The following is a 13,442-nucleotide window of genomic DNA, read 5'->3' as shown; positions in this document are numbered from 1 at the left end:
CTTGCTTTGATTCTGGCTGTTAATCCCATGGCCCAGCTTGACATTGTCTCTTAGCAACCTCCTGTCCTTTTCCCCCCTTTCATTCCAGTGTCTCTAACAACACTTCCTCTCCCTGGTTTTTCTTCAGCTGGCCTGCGGCTTTCAAGGCCCCTTAAGCCTAGTGTACACAGAAAGCAGGAGCTGAAGGCCCGTGCACATATTTATGTTAATAATGCTGAGGGGAGGAACAGACTGTTCTGGAAGCTGCCTTCCAACTGTCACATAAATCAGTCAGGGGAAAGAGGGGGGTTACTATTTTCACAAAGACACTGCTGAGTAGAGCAGCAGGTCTTGGCAATGCGTCAGCCCCCAGCCCCAGTCATCCCCGCCCCTCCCCCGCAGCTGAGCTTTCTGTAAGGTCCCTTGCATCCTCCACTGTCCCATAATGTCTCCGGGTCACAAGGGTTAGCTGATTTCATAGATGCAGAAGATTTCCAAGTCAGAAGGGACCTTTGAGATCATCTACCATTCAGTCAAATGGAAACTTCCAGTAAGTGCCGATTCCTGGGCCCTTCCTCTGGAGATTCAAGGTCAGTTGTCCAGACTGGAGATATAAGCATCATTTAATGAGGGTTGACAAATACCAATGTAGTCCTAGCTTCACAGAGACCCCAAGGTCCACAACGCCGAGGCTGCTAGTGACAGGGGGAGCTTTGATTTACAGTAGTATTTGCTTCTGCCATGAAGTGCTCTAACTGATTCCTGGAGCAGAGAGCATCAGAAAGACCCAGAACATGTTCTCATCAGCGCTGTGCATCCAGTCACTTGAGGAGCCCACACAAATGCGCCCTCCCTTTCCTTAGTCCACTGGACCAGCTGAACCAGAGCCTCTTCAGAAGCCCAGCACACACTTCATAGACTTAGAGAAAATCTTTTGAGCAACACCAAAATATATTTTTTATTAGAATACAAATACATCAAATACAGCAGGCCAGAAAGAATGCCAGGTCTAGAGTTAGAACTGGAGCCATAAAATCTGGATCTCGTGAAGTACAGTATGTTAGGCTTCAGAAATCATTTGTTCCCTTAGAGTTTAACGGCCCCCCCAAGTGGAAAGTGTTGCAACATTTAAGAGATGGAGGCATGAGAGGTGGTTAGATTATGGGGGCTCAGTTCTTTTTGGTGAGTGTCAGTGTGTGCTTGTGTGTATGTGTGTGTGTGTGTTCATGTATATGTATAATTTTCTGTATGTGTGCCCATGCACACATGCATGTAGGTGTGTTAATGATGGTAAGAGGTCAACGTTGGCTATTTTTTTCTATTGACATCTCTCTACCTTATCTTTTGGGATAAGGTCTCTAACTGGCCCTGGACATCACTAATTTAACTATACCAGGTGACCAGAAAGACTCAGGGATGCTCTGGTCTGTGTCCCCAGTGCTAGGGTTACATGCATAGCTTTTTATGTCAATGTTGGGGATATGGACTAGACTCTCGTGTTTGTGTGTAAGTGATTTCCCAGCTGAGCCTTCTCCCCAGGCGTAGGTCCATTCCTGAAGGCATGGGTGTTCATTTGTAGTGAGGCTAAGTACCAAGGAGCTGGGCTGGCTTCTACAAACACACCAGGCTCCTGAGGTTGCCCAGCTGCTTCCTTTCTTGCCATGCTTCCCTCTTTCCTCCATGAGTGTCACTCAGCTCTTTTATTTGTTCTCCCATGTGATGCCATATGCCATCGAATGACAACGTACGGTACCCTCATCAGACATGTCCCCCATCTTGAACTTTCTACTTCTAGAACTTCAATCTGTTCTATACAAAACATGCAGCTGTGGGTTCATTTTGGTTTGTTTGCTTGCTTGCTTTTGTTGCTGTTGCTGTTTTGTTTCAAACCTCAACTCTTTAAATAAGTCATACAACTGTTTCGAGTTCCTATTTCTTCATCTGCAAAGTAAGACTACACATATAAATTTCACCTAACTTTAAACATCATAATTCAAATGTTATTTCTTCTTAGAAGTCTTTGCTAAGTTTTCAGAGTAGAACATTACTTACCTACATGGGAAAGAGAAATACCCTGTATACCCGCTTTATACTATTGATCACAATTCGTCAATCAAGCAACTGAGGATTACCAAATCCTTATGAATGAACTGACAACTAATTATGACTTGATTCTATAGATTCAAGGCAAATGATTGCATCTTTACCTCCATCATCAATACTGAAGCTTCATGATATATGTTACACAGATGTCCTGGTTAACATTGAATCCACAGTGCCTGGCATACGGTTGGCACTCAACGAACGCAGGTTAAACAAGCACATGGCTGAGTAAATGACTAATATAGAAAGTACCTGACACACACACAAAAGTGAGTTCTAATTATTCTTAGAAAGGTTAAGCTTCTTCCCCAAAGACTTGAGGTGGCTTCAGGCTTCATTTTTATCTTTTTTTAAAAATATTTATTTACTTTAAATTTCATGTGCATTAGTGTTTTGCCTGACTGTATGTCTGTATAAGGATGTTGGATTCCCTAGAACTGGAGTTACAGACAGTTGTGAACTGCCATGTGGGTGGTGGGAATTGAAACCAGATTCTCTAGAAGAGCATCTGGTGCTCTTAACTGCTGAGTCATCTCCCCACATCTCCAGACTTCATTTTTAATGCATCCCAATAATCTATCTTAAAGTTTTCATATGAGTGGAAGGAACAGAGAAATGTGACGGCTGCCTTCTTCATTAAACAGAATATCGTTCTTGCACACCCCCAGCCTCGGGGATACAATAGTGCATGAGTGCGCTCACATGAGAGAGAGAGTGCACACACACACACACACACACACATAGATGATGATGCCTGCTGGCAGGAAAAGCTTTGGTCTATATTTGAGAAACTGTGGGATTATCAGATTCTAAGCCAGTGACAATGATTCTCATTTCCATCACAAGGCAGACTCATAGGAACATGACAGGTCTGTGGCCAGTCACACTGACACAATCCTGGCACCACTTAAACTGTCGGCCAAAGCTATGACAGCCTCTGGACTTCTCACTGGCCACCAAATGACAGGCTAGAGAAGTCTGGAAGGCTTATTTGTGCATATTCCAGCTTAGAAATCAAGAAACTGTTCAGCATGTGTTTTGATTGCTCTGGTTAGTAGTTCTCCTGCCCCAGAGATCTGGCCCAGTGTTCTACAGGGATTAGCTCCCTTCAGTCTCTGATTGGTGGGAATCATCGCCATCTCTACTTGCTGCTATATAGTTTTCTTCGAGTGGAAAAATAATTTGCCCACCATTTAGTCTCAGACCTCATGGAACTGCTTTTTGGTAATAACCCTGAGATACTGAAGGGCACAGCCCTGCTCAGGGCCCTGCGCTGGGCCATGGTAATGATGTTGCTCATCTTTATATCCCTGAAGCAGGGGAAAGGTACACAGGCACATTCTAATGTTGCCTCCTGAAACAGTTGTCCCTGTGGTTACAGTGGTGATGATCTTGAAAACTGGCAACGCCCCTGCCTCTTCATATTGGTTACCATACCAGACTGCAGACATTTGCAGGAATATTTCTTGTCAATATATGTGTCTTCACTGTCTCTCTGGGGATCACGAAGCCTACACTTATGTTCCTGTGGCATGGATGGAGATTCTTCTTGATGTTTTTTCCCCAATCCTTTTCTCATTTACAAAGACAGTAAGATGCCATTGGTAAGCATGCTTGGTCTGTGGTGCTCTATGTCTAGCCTGAAAAAAAGAGCATCATTAATAACTTATGGAGGAGAAAGCAAGCTGATGGGGATTTCCCAAATATTACATTCATAATGTCAGGAAACACCAGCCTTGGACCCATACTCAACTGCTTACTTCAGTCTTCTTTAGTTCAACCAATAGATATTGATTAGCATGTGCTATGAGTAATGTTTCCAAGTAATGTGTTACCGGCGATAGTCCATGTCACAATGAGACAGAATGGACATAAGAATCTAAGTCGACTGTGTGACCCACTAGACATAAACGTCCCATGGGATAGAAGCAAAGTAGCATACGAGGGAGGAGAGTGGCTTACAGTCTGAATAGGGCAATTGGGACAATAGTCAATGATAAAGTCCCCTTTGAGGAAAGAAGAAATTTTAAGAGATCTAAACTATCCAGTGGTCACAATGGCTTCTCAAATGGATGGATGAAAAACAAACCAAAAAACCCTATTACAGATTAAGTACCTACTATATGTCAGGAGCTATGGTGAGTACTTTCTCAGTAATTTGACTTACAATTATCATTACAGTAGCTCTATAACAATATCCATTTCTCAGATGAGCAAGTTGGGTCTCAACAAGGATAACAGACTGTTCAAGATTACAGTTACTAAGTGATATATATCTGGGTTGTATACTCAGATCCAACTCAGCTCTGTTCTTCAGACTTCCACCATTCTGCCTTTCCTTCCACCAATCTGCCTTTCCTCACATCCGGCTGCCTGTTTACCAAGCTGACCTTCTACCTCACTGCCTTGTTCATCCTTCTTTCTAGGATTGATGAGGTCCGTAAAGAGAAGAAGAACTGTGGGGCAATCATCCCTGACTCAAGTAAGAGTCACCTTCTCACTCCCTGAGAGACCGGATGATCCAAATCAGGATGCTTACCTCTTTCTCTGCTCTTGGCCATCCTCTCTTAAAACATGGTGGTTGATGATGGTTTGATCTTGAGCAGGACAGATAACAGATCTGGAGAAACCATTCCCAAGGGCAATAACTGAGAGAACACTAAAAAGGAGGAGATACATTTTGGCTTATAGTTTCAGGTGTTACAGCCTACATTCAGCTGGCTCCGTTATTTATGGGCTGTGGTAAGATGGAAGGTCACAATGGAAGAGCATTTGAGGGCACAGCTGTTCACCTCCTGGGTGCCCAAAGCACTCATCAACCCAGCAAAGCCACCAAGGACACACTCCAGTGACAGTGACTTGCTTCCTTCAAGATGGCCCCACCTTCTAGGTTTCCAGCATTCCCAATGATATCACATTACAAATCCATAAATAGATGGATCCATTGATGAATGTGGAGTTTCTGTGGTTCAATCAACTCTCAGTAGCACCAGAAGCCAGAGAGGGAAAGTTTTACAACAAGCCTTTCGGGGGTGAGGAGGAAGGAGGGGGGGGGTCACCTGAAATCTAAAGTGGAGCAGTTCCTAAAAGTTCATTGTTCTCCATTTCCCAAGAGGAATTCTTTCCTGATAACGAACTGTAGAATAAGATAATCCAGCACAGAAGATAGGAAGCTTGTCATCCTTCTAGGTACTCAAGAAGAGCTAACTGTTCCCAAACTTGATGGAGTATTGCTTTTGATTTGGCAAATACGGTTTTCATCAATGGGCTCCCCTAAGTCTGACCTCCTCTACTCATGCTGCAATCCTTTTTCTCCATGGGCTTTCAGAGCAACATGGTCTAGGAAAACTTTGCTTGCCAAGTGTAAGTATACTCGGACAACAAGGATGCCCTATATCCCTATAGTCTCATGAGGACATTAATTAACAGAGGCCAAAGAACATACATGATGACTCCTGCAAGATTGAATATGGTCACTAGATAGCATAGATACACAGGAATATGTGAGGGGGGATGGGGAGAGGAGGGGAGAGGGGAAAGGAGAGAGAGAGAGAGAGAGAGAGAGAGAGAGAGAGAGAGAGAGAGAGAGAGAGAGAAACCAGCACAGATGGGAAATGACTGATGTGAGCAAGCCTGGAGACATTAGGAACACCACAGACACACACTGGAGATGGTAAAAAACAAATTGCAGAGGAAAACCTGCACATTCCCTCTCTCTGCGTACCAGAGAGTTCCACAGCCTTGTTTGCCTTTCAACTCCAGCAAGTTCAAGGCAGAAAGTCCTTTCCATGCACTGGACACACGTTCATTTACATGAGGAGCTTTGAAGAGGAGTGTTTCAAAGCATTCCTACACACTGAAAGCACGGCTGCTGGGCATTAACTTGCTTATCTTATTCCAGTGCTGAAACAGCCCAGTCTTTGGAGTACAAATGAAGACACAGAGGCAGCATGTCCAAAGCCAGAGTTTGTGTGTGCTGGGAGCATGATGTGTGACTCATGTCCAGGTGTCTGGAGTCAAGTTTTATGTATGTTTTCTCCCAGACAAGGAAGAATGTCTGCCAATAGGATTACTTGAAAGTTCAGCACTCTCTCTCTCTCTCTCTCTCTCTCTCTCTCTCTCTCTCTCTCTCTCTCTCCCCCCACATCTCTATTGTTGATTCTCCTCTATTCTTGTCTCTCTCTGCCTGCCTGTTTCCCTTCCTCTATATTCTTGTCTTAATTTGGATTTAAGTTTACCCCAAGGTGTAATGTGAGCCTCATTAGAAGGTGCCCACCTTAGGACCTGTTACTACAGCCGGGAGACATAATAATGAGACCTTACTGTGCTCCAGTGTCTGCCAGTATGTATTATCCTCACTAGGAGAAGTGCACCGGAAAGTATCTGATGAGATGACCCAGGTTCCCAGTCCTTTGGAACCTTTCTTGCTAAGATTCTACACTTATCATACTTAGATATATCTGCCAGCATAGTGTCTGTGTCCTAGCAAATGGGGCTCTGTAGGGAAGGGACTATGTGTACCCTCTTAAAAGCTGTCCACTTGGTCCAGTGCCCAGTGCCAGGCTTGAGATAAGGCCTACAAATGGGAAGGTAAACTGCAGGAAGGTTAAAGTAATGATGCTATAGCAATAACTTAAATGCCATCTGTGACAGTCAATAATGCCAATTTGATCGGATCTGGAATCAGAGGAGATGGACTTCTGGGCATGCCCATTAGGAAGCTTCTAGATTAGGTTAGAGTGTGGGGAGACCCAACCATATGAAAAGGGAACCTGAGTGAGAAGCAGCATCCATTGCTCTCTTCTTCCTGGCTGAGGGTGCCTCAGGCTCCTGCCACGATACCTTCCACACCACGTGAGCTTGTTGCATCCTCAAACTGTGAGCCAAAATAATGCCATCGTCCCTTAAGCTGTTTCTCGTGTATCTTATCACACCAACTAGAAAAATAACGCACCATCCTCATGACGGTTACTTGTGGTTTGAAAGGAGATTCCTGTAAGGGCCACATTGAAACGTCATCAGTCTTTCCACGGAAGGGACAGCCTACTTTGGAGTCAGTAGTGATGAGAAGAATTCATCTGTCCAGTATTTCTCAAGTGACATCGAGGCAGAGCTCTTGGCAGGAATACAGCCCCATTGCCACAATCAAGAGTGTCTTGACCTCAAGAACAAGGACTGTGGGAAAGGTGAAAGGAACAGCAATCAGGGAGGGGCTTTCTGGGAATCTCCAGTTATTCCATCCCAAATGTGACCCGGGCAAAGAGCAGACACCAGAGCTTATAAAGTGAGGCTTTTAGGAGGCAATAAAAATATGAACCAAATGGTATTTCTGCTCACTTTTTCTTTAATCTTAGACGTAAATGGGAGAGGGACATAGCAAAGGCCTGTCCTGTCTGCAGTGTGTGTAGTACCTCTTGCCTGGTCACATTCCATTCCAGCAGTGAGGAAAAACAGAGGGGAATCCTGGAGACATTTGTCAATAGATTGTGTAGAAGATTTCCAAGCTATATGTGTCCCCCCACCCCCTTCAGAGGTATTTGTTATAAATTAAACAGAATCAATGAACATGCACAATTCTGTCTTTGGGGAAAATGCCTGTAGCTAATTCTTTCCCAGAGTACTTATGGGGTAAATGAGGCTCTGCCAAACGCTGCACTTGCCAAGCATCCTCTCACCATGCCAATCTTAACAGCCTGTGATTGGAGAAGCAACAGTGCTGGACACTGGGCCATTCCTGGTAGGAAGGAGGTAACCGCTGCCTGTGCTCACAGCCAACAGCGGCTGTTTGAATAGGCACTTCCTCTCTGAGGGGAGTTGGTTCGTAATTTTCCTTTTGCCGCTACTGGAAGTCCTTGAATGGCAATATCACAGCTTGTACCCATTCAGAACAGGAAAGTTTGACATCTGCACACGATCTCAACACGAGCGGAAGACAAGTACAATCCTGTATGTCAGCTTCTATATAAGAACCAGGAAAACATTTCTATGATGTAGCTCATGATGTAATCATTGTACTAGAGATTGGTCTTTAGCCAGGGAGCCTTTCCCTTGTTATTTTTGAGCTTCACTGACATTTTCAAGGCAAGGACCCCAAGGGAAAGCAAGACTTTAAGTCCCTGTAGAGACATGCTGTTTTAACTTCATTTAAACCCTAAGAAATGGCTTTGTAGAAAGTATGACAGCTTCCTGCAAGGAAGCCTGATGTAGGGGTGCAATCCTGACTGCTTGGGAGATCTCGGTCCCCTGTGAGGGACTGATCGATCTCACAGGAAGGCTCTTTTAGCAACTGAGAATAGACAGGCACAAATTCTGATAGGGTCTCAGATCATAGGCCCGAGTTCTCTTTAACTGATCCTCAGGACCAGTTCTGTTGTTGAATTTCACTGGGCTTGGATTGTTCTTTCTGAACTTTTCATTAGCATTTTTTTTTTAAATCTGTAAAAGTAAATGGCTAAAGGGGGAGTAGGGAGACAGCAGAATGTGAGCTCCTACTGTGTTTGTTATGATTAGGTCAAGTGCTCTCAATTTCTGGATTCTTTCCCTCAGTCTAGGTGTTGGTTAAACAGATAAGGTTTGTAGGAATGTATTGAGCTGCAACTAATGTTTGCATGTCCCTAGATAATCCAGTGGTAGTCTGGAGAAGCATTCAGTGGCAACGGCCTCACTCTCACATAAACAAATGTTTTGAAGTATAAAGAGAATGAAAGCAATGACCAAAATAGAGACAAGGAGCAAAGGATGGATATTGTAATGACAGAGAGCAAGATGAAAGAGTAGATCAGGAGGAAGAGAAAGAGCCTCAGAAATCTATATTTCACTGAGAAAGCAATTGTATGTATGTGTGTAATATTATGTCAATTAGTAAGAATGGATAATAATGATACTCATTAAGGGTAATAAGTAATTAAACTGATTAATTTTTGTATAAAATGGGACACAGAAAGCTTTGTTAATTGTACCTAAGGGATCAACAAGCCTATAATATACCAGAGATAAAGGTTCTCATATAGGTCAACCTGGGGACAGTGGGCAAATAAAGTATCATCCCTCCCACTACACCTCCCTACACACATACACCAACACACACACACACATACACCAACACACACATACACATACACCAACACACACATACACCAACACACACACACACACATACCAACACACACATACATCAACACACACACACATACACCAACACACACATAGATACACATACACCAACACACATACACCAACACACACACATACACAATCCCACACACCTTCATACACACACATATATACCCACCCATACACATACACACATACACGCACACATACATACACATGTATACACTCCACACACACATACACACACACACACACACACACACACACACACACACACACGTCCTCTCTCCAAACTGCAGATTGGAAAACAAACTTTTATAAAAATCTATTTTTCTTTTTCACTAAATAGTAAAGCTCATACCCATAAGACATCACAGTTAATGATTCTTGAAAGCAAATTTGGAATTAAATTTGACAATTACAGACTAAATTAGACAATTATACTAAAACATTAGGTAAGTTGTGAAATGGTTTCTTTAAAGCTATAGGATTCAGTTCTCAGCAAAGGGAGCCAAACATTCCTTTATTAATGTAGTGTTTTGGAAAGGAGACAAATTGTTGGGTAGGTAAGACAAAAGACTGGAAATCTACAGGCATTTCAGTTTCCAGTCCAAGACAGCTGTTGGGTGATATCACCCAGTGTGCAAATAGCTGTGCATGGAGGGAATTAGCAGATGAAAAGGTAGAACACTTGATATGGGTGTGTAAACGTGCTTTCTCTGTCTCTTTGCATTCTCCTTATAGATCGGCACACCTAAAAGTAAAGTTACATAGGATGGCATTTATAAATTGTAAAGACACAGGAAAGGGTTCAAGACAGCAAGGCTGGTGGGGGAAGATAAACATTTCAAGATTCAGATCGTGTTGATGGCCAAATTCAGTCACTAAGGAAACAGCTAGAAGGGCTATTCAACTCTCAGCTTCCTTCCAAGGAATAAAGAGCTGGCTATGGGCAAAGGAAATGCCAAGAAAATGCCAATTTGTGTCATACTAACATCTCTCTCAAGGCTGAGCCTGGACTTGGAGAATATGAACCACTGGCTATGGGGAACAGTTGGCCCTGAGGCTTTGTGATTTGGGCTTTTAGAATAGCTGAGGGAAATCTGAGCAGAGACCAACAGAGACGCCCACTCATTAGACAATGTACTAACATCAGAGAGTCAGCTGCAGTGAGCGGCAGAGTCAACCTTTGCCTGGCTTCCAATGGTGAACTCGGAGAAATGGAACACCTAAAAACATGTTTGGAAATGATTTTGTTAGAGACAGACAGCAACTGCTAGGGGGAAGGAAGAAAGGAAATGCAAGAAGCGCTTTAAAGTGAGATGCTGTAAGTGAGAAGTCCTGTGTGTGTGTGTGGGGGGGGGAAATAGAGAGGTGGGGGGGTCAGGAATGAAGGAGGGATGGTCTGTAACATAGTAGCTGTCCTTTTTCAGACCAAATAACCGTCAGAGGCTACCTTCCTCCCAGGTGGCAGGGCAGTGTGGTTTAGGATAACCACTAATGTCTCCTACAGCCTTCATATGCTCCTTTCTGCATTTATAATTTTCACAGAGGCAGCTTCCTCCAAAGTAAGTAATGAGTGTAAGACGATGCTCTTTTGGGAGTTGTAAAGACAATCTAAGAACAAGTCATCTCAGAGTAGCAGACTTCCCAGCCGGAGATCATTTCCATTGCATAATGTACATAGCCTGGGGCTTTCTCTCTTTTTCTCCCCCACATCTACCCAGTTGTGTCATTCTTTTACTTACCTCATCGGGGAAATCATTGTTTAAAAACTGAATATAAATGATGAAATATTCCTTGATTTTATCTCTTGCAGAAGAATATCTTTCTTCCTTCACTTCCCGTCATAGAAGAGTTTGGCCCAAATGGGCGATGAATTGCTCTGAGTCTTCTGACAGTCCCAGAGGGAGGACTGAGAGTAAAAATAACTAGCTGATTACCAATAGGGAGCAAATTGGCCACTTGAGACCTCAGTGGCTGGAATGACAAATGAGAAGAAACGAAAATCCTCATCAGGGGACCAGACTTTCTGATTAGTCCAAAGGCTTACGCTGCTTCCCTGGCCTATCTCTCTCCCTGCTGTGGGATGATTTACATCTGATTGGACATCATTTTGTATTGGGGCAGTCATTTCTAAAAGGGTGTGTGGAAGACTTTGAAGTACTTAATTACAACCAGGAGGCTTTTAGGGCTGAGCAGCGAGATGGAAGATACTCTCTGTCTTAGGCTCCTGGGATGTGCATTTACACAAAGAGCCTGGCTGGTTTGGTCTGTACTACACTCCTATCTCTCTGAAAGGCACTTGTCTAATGCTTTCTCTACAGTGGAAGAAAAGGCAGACTCCATGTTTTCAGCATGTGTGGGGGCTTACTGTTAATAGTCAATTACTAAAACGTCCAGTAATTTGGGCTCTTTTGAAGAATGGTATTTTCTTTTCTTTTTCTCTTTCTCTCTTTTTTTTTTTTTTCTTTTTAACCAGTCTTCATTTAAACTGGCTCACCCAGAGGTGGGACAGAGTCAATAACGCACCAGGAACCTGTTTGGAAGTACTAAGTGGTGGTTGCATGAAAAGGGAAGGAGGATCAACCACTAACACCTACATGGACATAGCCCCACCAGCTTTAAGAATCAGGAAGAAACTGGGTGTGGTGGCACACGCCTTTAATCCCAGCACTCGGGAGGCAGAGGCAGACAGATTTCTGAGTTCAGGCCAACCTGGTCTACAAAATGAGTTCCAGGACAGCCAGGGCTATACAGAGAAACCCTGTCTTGAAAAACAAACAAACAAACAAACAAAAAAAAAGAATCGGGAAGAAAAGTGGATGGGGAGTTTAATGTAAGCAATCAAAAGAGAATCCAGGGAGAAGTGATCTCTGCTTCGAAAAATGGATAAAACTATGGTAATTTCTGAAGGGAAACCACTTGATTGAGTAGCGGTACTAAGAGTTTTTAGTTTTATAGTGGGGGGAGGGGCACACTGGTGCACAGGATGCTATATATGTGCAGAGGGCGGAGGAGGCTATCACTCCCTATCTTACTACTTCAAGACAGGGTTTCTCATCAAACCTGGAGCTAGGCTGGTAGCTAGCAAACCCCAGAGATCCTCTTGTCGTGGCTTCCCCCAGGCCTGGGGTTGCAGTCGTAGGTAGCTATATTCTAACTTTTATGTGAATTCCAGAGATTTGGCCTCAGGTTCTCATTCTTATAAAAAGAATCATTATTACCCATTGGTCCATCTTCCCCTCCCAATAGAACTGACATAAAAACAATAAATAGTGTGGAGTAGAAATATCTGTCTTGAGGAAAGCCATGTGGAGATCACAACGGTCAAAATGAAAATGGATTTAAATGTTGTGTGTATACATGAGTTTTCAGTACTGAGAAGGGAAATGGGCTTGATCATAAAAACGCCAGAGAAATATTGTGTATTCCGGGTACGGCTAGGACCACTTGAAAGTTAGCCACTTCACAGAAGGCACCAGCAAAACAATATTCCGTGAGACTTTCCCAATGGTAAAACCAATGGGGAAGATTTCTTCTGGGTGAGGAAAGATGAACCAACCACAGCAGAACCTGAATGTGATTTCTTCAGGTAGCTGTGGGACACCTACCACTTCTTGTAAAAGGCAGCAGTGAAGAATTTGACGAGCAACCAAGGTCAGAGTTACAGGAATATGGGCAGGCAACTTCATGGTCTTGGGTCTGTTCCCACTCACCTGAACAGGCAAAAGTAGGTTTATGGACAGGAATAATTAATGGAAGTTTTTTATTTTTGTGTATTTTTTAGGGACGAGAAACTACAGCATTACTTCTGTAGATTCACAAAGGAGTCCACGTTCCAAGATGAGAGAAATACCTGTGAGTTATGTTCCTTTCCGTTTAGAAGAGATAATACTGAGATTCCAAGGATGCCTTTCAAACCAGGAATGATGACCAGAATATTTGATGCTATTGGGCTTTTTACTAATGTTGCTGCCTTGCAGGAAGCTGATGGCTATTCTATTTGACTGAATGAAAAGAAAAGGAAGTCACTTCCTGTTAATCCTGCTTTGGATTCCTCCACAGTTTAAGAAGCACCATTGATCTGATCATTGGCACTGAGAAGGAAATGCCCATCCGCAGAAGACACTCAGGGCTCATCCCAGCTTGACATGGGCAGTGAGTGGTTCCTGATGTAGCCCTTTCTGTAAGCTACCCCCTCACACACATGTAAACCCCTGCTTCCTCCTTTAAGTAGCCACATT

General features: G+C 43.4%; 2 long non-coding RNA genes across 7 annotated transcripts in view; one reads left to right on the top strand and one right to left on the bottom strand.

The window, feature by feature from the left end:
* LOC115031311 (uncharacterized) overlaps positions 1-13,442 on the top strand; it is a 395,022-nt gene that overhangs the window by 311,431 nt on the left and 70,149 nt on the right. For 3 of the 6 annotated variants that reach the window (XR_003836931.2, XR_015047586.1, XR_015047584.1), the window contains one exon: positions 12,986-13,384. This is a non-coding gene — a long non-coding RNA (uncharacterized LOC115031311). The remainder of the gene's footprint in view (positions 1-12,985; positions 13,385-13,442) is intronic. The other 3 variants (XR_015047588.1, XR_015047587.1, XR_015047585.1) reach the window with 2 other exon arrangements.
* LOC147003881 (uncharacterized) lies at positions 2,816-11,034 on the bottom strand. Its single transcript, XR_015047583.1, has 3 exons — positions 10,944-11,034; positions 4,622-4,741; positions 2,816-3,722 (listed from the first exon to the last, which is right to left on the bottom strand). It is a non-coding gene; the product is annotated as an uncharacterized LOC147003881 (long non-coding RNA).

The sequence above is a fragment of the Mus caroli genome, unplaced genomic scaffold, assembly GCF_978045245.1.
Source record: "Mus caroli unplaced genomic scaffold, Mus_caroli_1 scaffold_7, whole genome shotgun sequence".
Classification (NCBI taxonomy): domain Eukaryota; kingdom Metazoa; phylum Chordata; class Mammalia; order Rodentia; family Muridae; genus Mus; species Mus caroli.
The sequence above is the reverse complement of the archived record's forward strand: the minus strand, read 5'-3'. Positions and strand labels throughout refer to the sequence as shown.